This window comes from Canis lupus, chromosome 9, assembly GCF_003254725.2.
Source record: "Canis lupus dingo isolate Sandy chromosome 9, ASM325472v2, whole genome shotgun sequence".
Taxonomy (NCBI): domain Eukaryota; kingdom Metazoa; phylum Chordata; class Mammalia; order Carnivora; family Canidae; genus Canis; species Canis lupus.
In genome coordinates this window covers 50,511,056-50,519,315 of record NC_064251.1, presented here as the reverse complement: position 1 = coordinate 50,519,315, position 8,260 = coordinate 50,511,056, and positions in this window count along the sequence as shown.

Below are 8,260 nucleotides of genomic sequence, written 5' to 3'. Positions count from 1 at the left end.
TGTAGGGCTTCTTGGACCTGGGGGTTTATAGACTCCATCAATTTGGGGAAGATTTTGGCCATTAATTCTTTGTGTACTTCCCTTTCTCTTTCCCTTTCCAGGCCTCCAGGGACAGGGACACTAAGCCACGATTTATGGCCTTTTCTGTGTTTCTGTTGCCATGTCTCTGAGTTCATGTACCATCATTCTCTCTCTAGGGTCTATTGATCTCTCCAGAGATGGAATTCCAGTGTTTGTGTCTTCCACGGCATTCTTTACATGCTCAGCCTTCCCTCCTCCTGGAGCATTGGGAGCATGGCTCCAGCACCTGTTCTGACAGCCTTCTCAGCTTGTCCTCTCACCCCCGACATTTCTGATTCATTTCATTGATTTTCTACTCATATTATCCTGCTTCTTTGCCTCTCTGGTAATTGTTATGTGGGTGCTAGACATTGTAGATTTCGTCTTATTGTGTGAAGGACACTTTGTGTCCCTGTAGATCCTCATGAGCTTCATTCTGGGATGTAGCTAAACTACTGGGAACAGTTTGCTCCTTTGGGCGTTGGCTATCGAGCCCTCCTGGTCTGTTAGAGCGCCATTAGTTCAGGACTAATTTTGCCCCAAGGCTGAGGTGAGGCCCTTCTGAGTGCTCCATCTGATGTCCCAAGCATTGCGGGGCCTTTCACTCTGGCCAGTGGACACCTCCAAACTCCTCCCAGCCCTGCTGGGGTTTCCCAGGATTCCTCTTCCTCTTCCATGGTTCTTTGCCAGCCCTGGGCACTTTACACACATGCACAGGCTGGACTGGCAGCTGGAGACCCGGGGGGGGGGTGCTCTGGGGCTCTCAGCAGCCCCCTCTGTCCACACGGCCTTCTCAGAAGAATCCTGGCTCTCTCTAGCATTCCTCTCCCCGCACTAGGCCTGGCAGCAAGCTGAGGCAACCGGGCATGCTCTTTGTTTGCTCCCCTCTTCCTGGATCGCCGTCCTGAGCTGCCATCTTCTGATGTCAACCATTGTTTCACATACATATTTTATATATTTTGCTGTTGTTTCTTCTTTAGCTTGAGGGCAAATTCAGTTCCTGTTACTCTGTCATGGGTAGAGGCTAACGTTGCCTGATGATTCAGTGAATATTTTCCAGGTGAATAAAGCAACCAGTGACCGAGTGATGCTCCAAGTGTCCTTTGGAGCAAAGAGTTTTTCTCCGAGTCAGGCTGCTCACTGCCTGGGCTCCATGAGGGCGAGTGGTGTAGCCCGCCCTCCTCTGTGTCACAGAAGGTGGGCAGGGATGGCCAGCTGCGAACTGACCCCGGAAGTGTAAGCAGGACACCCACAGGTATCAACACTTGTGAGGCCCTTGAGCTGAGCCATGAGGTCTGGTTGCTTCCAGTCCCCAAGGAAAAGTCCCCGTCTTCAGTCCAAATCCTGAGCTCAAGTGATGGCAGGGTAGTGGTTTCTTTCTTTCTTTCTTTCTTTCTTTCTTTCTTTCTTTCTTTCTTTCTTTTTTTTTTAAAGATTTTATTTATTTATTCATGAGAGACACAGAGAGATAGAGAGAGAGGCAGAGACGCAGGCAGAGGGAGAAGCAGGCTCCATGTAGGGAGCCTGATGCAGGACTCGATCCCGGGTCTCCAGAACCAGGCCCTGGACTGAAGGCGGTGCTAAACCACTGAGCCACCCAGGCTGCCCAGGGTAGTGGTTTCCACCCTCACTGGTTTCCACCTAGAAGCCCAGGATGAAGGGCTGGGGGGATCCCTGTCGTGCCCTCATTTGTCCTGTGGAGACAATGGGACACCAAAGGCACCACTGGAGGGGAGACTGTATGGCCCCCGAGCAGACCCCATGTCCACGGTCCCAGCTCAGGCCTGGTGGGAGCAGCTCCTTCGAGGAACCTGAGCACGGACAGGGTGGAGATGGTTGGTTTCCTCCTGACATAGAAATAATGACTTGAGGGACGCCTGAGGGGGCTCGGTGGTTGATCATCTTCCTTTGGCTCAGGGCGTGATCCCGGGGTCCTGGGATCAAGTCCCACATTGGGCTCCCTGTGAGGAGCCTGCTTCTCCCTCTGACTGTGTCTCTGCCTCTCTCTGTGTCTCTCATGAATAAATAAATAAAATCTTTAAAAATAATGACCTCTGCTATATTGTTAAGGAATCCTAAAGGGAAAGTGGGTTGCAGACTGCCCAGATGTGTATGGGGATCATGGGAGAGTCCTGGGGGTTCTGGTCTCCTGGGGAAGCACCCTTGGCCTGTGTTCCCAACACTGACCCTAGATGGGGTCTCACTGGAGGGGCAGCTGGGGCCCAGCTTGGTGCACTAAGGAGCCCCAAGCTGGGGTCGGGGACGGTGGGGGAGCAGAGATCAAGGTGCCCACTGTGGGGAGGCCAAGGATGGGAGGAGGGTCCATCTCCTCCCACGTAATTCCTAAGGCCACTGCCCTGACCTCAGGGTTATGGCACCTCCTGAGAGACCCCAGAGTCCTCACAGGACCATGAGAGAGCCAAGGGGGCCATGGGAGCCAGCAAGGAGAGGGACAAAGGGGGGCTGGGGCAGGGAAGGGGCCAGTGTGTGTGGCTGGGGAGGAGGAGCCTCCATAGACAGGGGGCCCGGTGCCCGTGTCCACCCCCTGCCCAAGCCGGCTCCAAGCCCCCATGGGCGCAGTGGCCATTCCAGATGATGGATCACGGAGGCTGCCCTGATGCAGCAGATGCGGGGCTGCACTTGGCCTCAATCGCTCCCCAGGGACCCCGATCGATGGCGGCCCGTGATGAATGACTCAGGATTGATTTTCACTTAATTGACAATTTGGTGAACCTGTTTGCAGAATCCCAGGTTGGGCCGGGGAGGGAGCCTCAAGGTAATAGACGGCGGGTGATGCTTCCCTGGGCTGGGGTGGCCGCCAGGGGGCAGCAGAGGCCAGCCAAGCCGTTGGGGGCCGGGGTGCAGGGGGTGTGGTGCAGCTACATCAGGGCTCAGCCTTACAACCTCGTGCCCACTTGAGGGTCTCATCACTCGAGAGGGTGTATGAGGCCACTTGCCCAGTTGGAATGGGTTTTCCTCTGGTTGGGGGCCCCCAGAAGAGTGGGTGCAGCCATCACAGGCACAGTGATGGCAAAAGGTGGGGATTTGATCCCAGCTCAGCCATAGGCTGCATCATCCGGGTGCTGCCTCTGGGCCACTCTGACCCTCAGGTTCTCTTCTGCAGAGTGAAGCCCACTCAGGCCTGCCCAGCCCCTCGGCAGTGCCCACTTTATCACCACAGTGTCTGCCCACAGCCCTGCCCCCTGCCCCTCCAGCTGTCAGACACCCTCCTTCTCCTTGCCTCAACTTCCTTCCAGGTCCTGGGACATGCCGAGCTCTTCCCACCTCAGGACTTTTGCGAATGATGTTCTCCAGCTGGAATGCCCCCCTGCCCCTGGCCTGCACACCACAAGGGGTGGGCCCATCCACCCCCCTGATCCCCAGGGCAGGCCATGAAGCCCCACCGCCGCTCCCCCCACCCCCTGCCCCTCACCCCAGAACTCAGAGCAGCCAGGTTGTTACTAGGACAACAGGAAAACAGGCCTCAAGCTCACCTCTGCCACCAGCCCCTGAACTCATAGTAACAGGACCCAGGGTAATCCCTCCCAGGGGCCACCCAGACAAAAGCCAAATTAAGTCAACAGAATTGCAGAGGGGAGACCAGGAGACTGGAATTTACCCCCAGGAGCAAACAAAGACTGTCCCCTTCTCAGATGTAGGCTGCACAGGGTCTGATTTCCGTCCTGAGCAATTTGATGCCGCCCCAGGAGCCTGAGGACGGTCCCCCTCCCCCACCAACCAGAGCGCCCTGGGCTCCAGACTGGCACCCAAGGTCCTCGCAGCACAGCCTACCTACCCTGGCACCACACACCTGCTTCACACACACCCAGCCCCCACACCCACCCTTGCTCCTCACCCGGCGCCCACAACTGTTCCCCAGGTGCTGGGTGGACAGGAGTGAGCCAACGTGCTTGGGGGGAACTGGGGCATGAAGGGTAAGCTCTGGGCTGTGGAGGGTCCCCAGCATCCCACACAGCATTCATGGGGCCTTGGAGCCCGTCTCCCTCCACCCCCAGCCTTGGGGGCTGTTCTGGAGAGGCTGGTGGGGGCTTCTGGGGAGGTCCTGGCCACTCTGGGGGCTCCGGTTCTGCTGTAAAACTCCAGCTTGGGGAGTGGGAGATGGGAGGCGGGGGCAGCAGACCCTAACCTCAGCTGGAGGTGGCCTTGGACCTGACTTCCCCCTCCCAGCACCTGGATGGAGAGGCTGTGAGTTTGAGTGAGCCGGTCAGTTCTGGGAGGCTCAGTGTCCACATCTGGAAGTGAGGGTGACAGTCCTCATTGCCTAAATTGCTACAAGGACCTTCTGAGATGTCCAGGGTCTCAGGCTTCCCTTGGCGCCGGGCGGAGTCCTACTCTGCGGCTGGTAGCTGTGACTGGCTATGGCCATGGCTGGTGATAACAGTGTCCAGGTTGGGAAGCCCCCATAGAAGGCATGAGCATGTGCAGGATGGGACCCCCGGGGCTGTGGGAAGAGGTGGTTTTGAGCAGCAGGGGCCCTGCAAGCCTTCAGTCCTCTGTCCAAACCCAGCATGGGGTGAGCGGGTTGGGCGGCCAGAGCAGGGGCCCCTGGATCAGGCCTGGGGGCTCAGTGGACAGAGGCTGCCTGGGGCCCCTGCCATGACCTGGACGAGTGGCCGGCAAACCCCGCTGGGCTTATCATCACTGACCCCAAACCATCCGTTCCCCACTGACCAGTGCCTCAATAGTGCAGAAACTGCTAGAAACCCATCTGAATCGAAGACTCCCTTCCAGCTAGGCGCGGGGCATCCTGAAGGCATTCAGAGACGTGTCCTTGAGACCCAAATGCTTCACCTGGGGGAGCAGGACAACTGTCAGCTTGGGCCCATCTGGCGGTCACTGCAGGTCAGACAGGTGGTCAGGGAGCCTCCTCGAGGACGATCACACCTCCTCTCCAGAGGGGCACGTGGAGGCCTAGAGGTCGGCCAGGGCTCACAGTCAGCCAGTGAGGGGCAGACCCAGTGTCTCTGCAGACGTAATCATTTCCGGGTCTCAGAGATGGGATCCTCCTGGATGGGTCGGCCCTGCATCCAAAGACCCCATGTCCTAATAAGGAGGGGAGGGGCAGGGACAGAGGAGAAGCCACGTGAAGGACGTGGAGACTAAGGTGATGTGGCCATGAGCCAAGGGCCACCTGGGCCACCGGGAGAGGCCAGAAGGACCCTTCCATGGCTGCTGGATGGAGCGCAGTCCCGTGGAATCCAGATTTGGGACTGGTTCCAGAGCCAGACAGAGCCAGTTCCCGCTGGGGAAGCTCCCTGGACTGTGGTCATTGCTCGAGATCCCAAGACACTGACACACAGCCCCAGGGGCACCTGGCCCCAACGCTGGGCATCTGCGCCCCTCGTTGCCCCTGGAATCCGGTTCTGCGCCCGGCCCCACACCAGTGCCTGCGAGTGAGAAGTTTCCTTGACCCTCTTAGCATCCCCAGAGGGTCTGATTGGTAAACGGAGGAAGACAGATGAACAGAAGAGAAGCACACATGTACGTTTTTGGTTAGTTCAGTGTCAGCTTTAGGTGACAAGAGAGCCTTCACGAGGAAATGAGGGCCCAGAGAACCAGCTGACTTGGGGCGCCCAGGGGGTTCAGGTGGTGAAGCGTCTGCCTTCAGCTCTGGGCATGATCCCAGGGTCCTGGGTTTGAGCCCCACATGGGGCCCCCTGTTCAGGGGGGAGTCTGCTTTTCCCTCTGCACCTTTTCCTGCTCATTCTCTCTTACTCTCTCTCTCACTCTCGCTCTCACTCATCCCTTCTGTCAAATAAATACATAAATAAAATCTTAAAAAAGAAAAGGAAAGAAACAGTTGACTTGCATGTTCAGCAGAGAGTGGGCAGGCCCGAGGAGCCCGGCAGGTCAAGCAGCAAGGGAGGCTGTGGATGGGGACCTCTAAGCAAGGCCTGCTTGTTTGGGCTCTTCCTGGGGTCCCCTTGCTTTGGAGACAAGGGGTGTGGGGAGAGTGCCTCTTGCATGAGGGTTTCAGGACCGTTTCAGGGAGAGCCTCCATCAGCTTACCGTCTCAGATATGCCCAGGAACGATATTTTGGAGCAGGTTCCCCAAACCCTGCCACCACCATCCCTCCACCTCTCATCCCCTCCGTTTGTCCCAGGCTCTCCTGCTCTGGCCTGACCCAGCAACTCCAAATCACAGGCAAGGTGTCCAGGGAGCCAATGTGGAAGAGTGTACAGGGAGAGGACCCAGGAGGTACAAAGGCCCTGAGGTCAGAGAGTCAGTAAGGAGCCCAGACACTGGGGGATGGGGTGGGGATGGGGAAACCAGGCTGTGTGGGACTGGGCGGTGGGCACGGCTAGCATCGCCAGCTCTGGGGGAGAACAGGAAATGGTCTGGCCTGCCATGAAGACCCCACGCCCTTTCCCACCTAGTGGCCACAGGGGCATTGCGCTGCCCGCTGGCTGGTACGAGCCCTGACTGCAAGCTTTCTGAGGGAGGGCAGCCCTAAGGGTCTGGGGCAGTGGGTAGCAGGTGTGAACCATGCCTGGGGAAGCAGGGGATGGGTCTTCTCGGGGTCACCTAACTGAACATGCCCCTCGACAGCCAGTGCTGGCAGGTCCCAAAGCCTCGTGGGCTCGCCTGGGCAGCTGTGGTCCTTGCAGCCTGTCAGCCTCACCCACAGTCTGGACAGTAAGGTGGCCACGCCCGGCGCCTGGAGCCCAGATGCCCAGTGATAGACCCTCCTGGCTGGGCAGGACCCCTGAGCCCCCGGGACTCTGTCTACTTTCTGCCTCTCTTTCCTGAACTCAGTCAGGGCTGCTGGGGGCGGGGGACAGGGGGACAAAGGCACACCTGTGCTTAGTCGGGAGAGTTACTGGTATACTCCCAGCACCAGCCTCAGCTGATAGGATGGCTCCCCACCCCTCCCAGATGCGGCCCTGGAGGGGCGGCTCGGCTCTCCCGAAAGCAATCAGCCAAAAAGGCCTGAGTGCTTCAGAAACAATTTGCTTCATCAGCATAATGGAGACCCAGGAAGACTGGGGTTAGGGCTTTTGTCTCGGGTGCCAGAGCCTAAGCCCCTGCCGGGCAGGAATGTGGGCGCCCAGGACACCACCCTGAAACCGGAGCTCTGGGCCGCTGTGTGGACTTTGGCCCAGTTTGCTGGGCTCTGTGAGATTTCTCCAGCACTTACTCTGGGATCAACTCTTAACCCAGCCGGTAAATCTTTTTGTTCCAAAATGCAGGCCTCATTCCTTGCGGTTTCTGAGGTAGATCTGCATGGTTTTCCAAGAGCGATCTAAAGCCCTGGATGATTTTGTGAACGGCTTTCGGACCCTCATGGGGTCAGAGGCTTGTCTCCAGCCTCTTGTTCCTGGGGGACACGGGCCACCTTCCAGCCAGGGTCAGGCCGTCCCTGATGTCAACCCAGACTGGACTGGCAGGGATAAGGCTTTCCTCAGTGGTTCTCGAGGGCCCGTGCAGGAGTTTGGCATTCGGGTCCAGCCCTCTGTGGAAGTTAGGAAGTTAAGACCTGACAGCGGGTTAACCATGGCCCAGAGCTCAGCACCACACCAGCTGTATGGCTCTGTCTTAGTGCCCCGGGTTAGGAACCTGGGCTCAGAGACAGGTGGGGAGGTGTGGCTGGAGAAGCTGCCCCAGGAGCCCAGTGATCTCATCCCTGCCTCTGCCCCCCACGCCCCTGCAGGGAAGGCCCCCAAAAGTCAATTCTGGAAAGGCCCCAGGCTAGCCCACGGTGCCCCCAGGGATCCCTGCCCAGGCCTCCCCTGGTCCCCTGGTCCTCTGAACACTGCCATCCAAGAAAGGCAAGAACGGCTGTGTTCCTCTTACTTTGGAGAGGTGCAGACAGGTTAGACGGAGAGCCAGACTGTGCCCCGGCCCCTGCGGATCTGGAGGCTCCGCCAGGCACGCATCTCCTCTGCCCCTGCTCCCCACTGCTCCCCGCTGCTCCCCACTGCGGGCAGGCAGGCAGTGGGGGGCAGCAGGGAGCCCCGCCCGGGCCCCTCACCACTCACTCTGGACAAGCACAGTGACCTGAAGCAGAGCCGGGAGCTCCAACCTTTTCATCAAGAAAGATTTAATTTATTGGGAGTGCGGAGTCACAAATCATAGGCCTGGAGATTTATGGCCTCCAGGAGCAGAATTGACCACAGAGAGAAGGCAGCATTCCCAAGCTCCACACGCTCCTTTAATAAAGTCGGAAATGTAAAATAT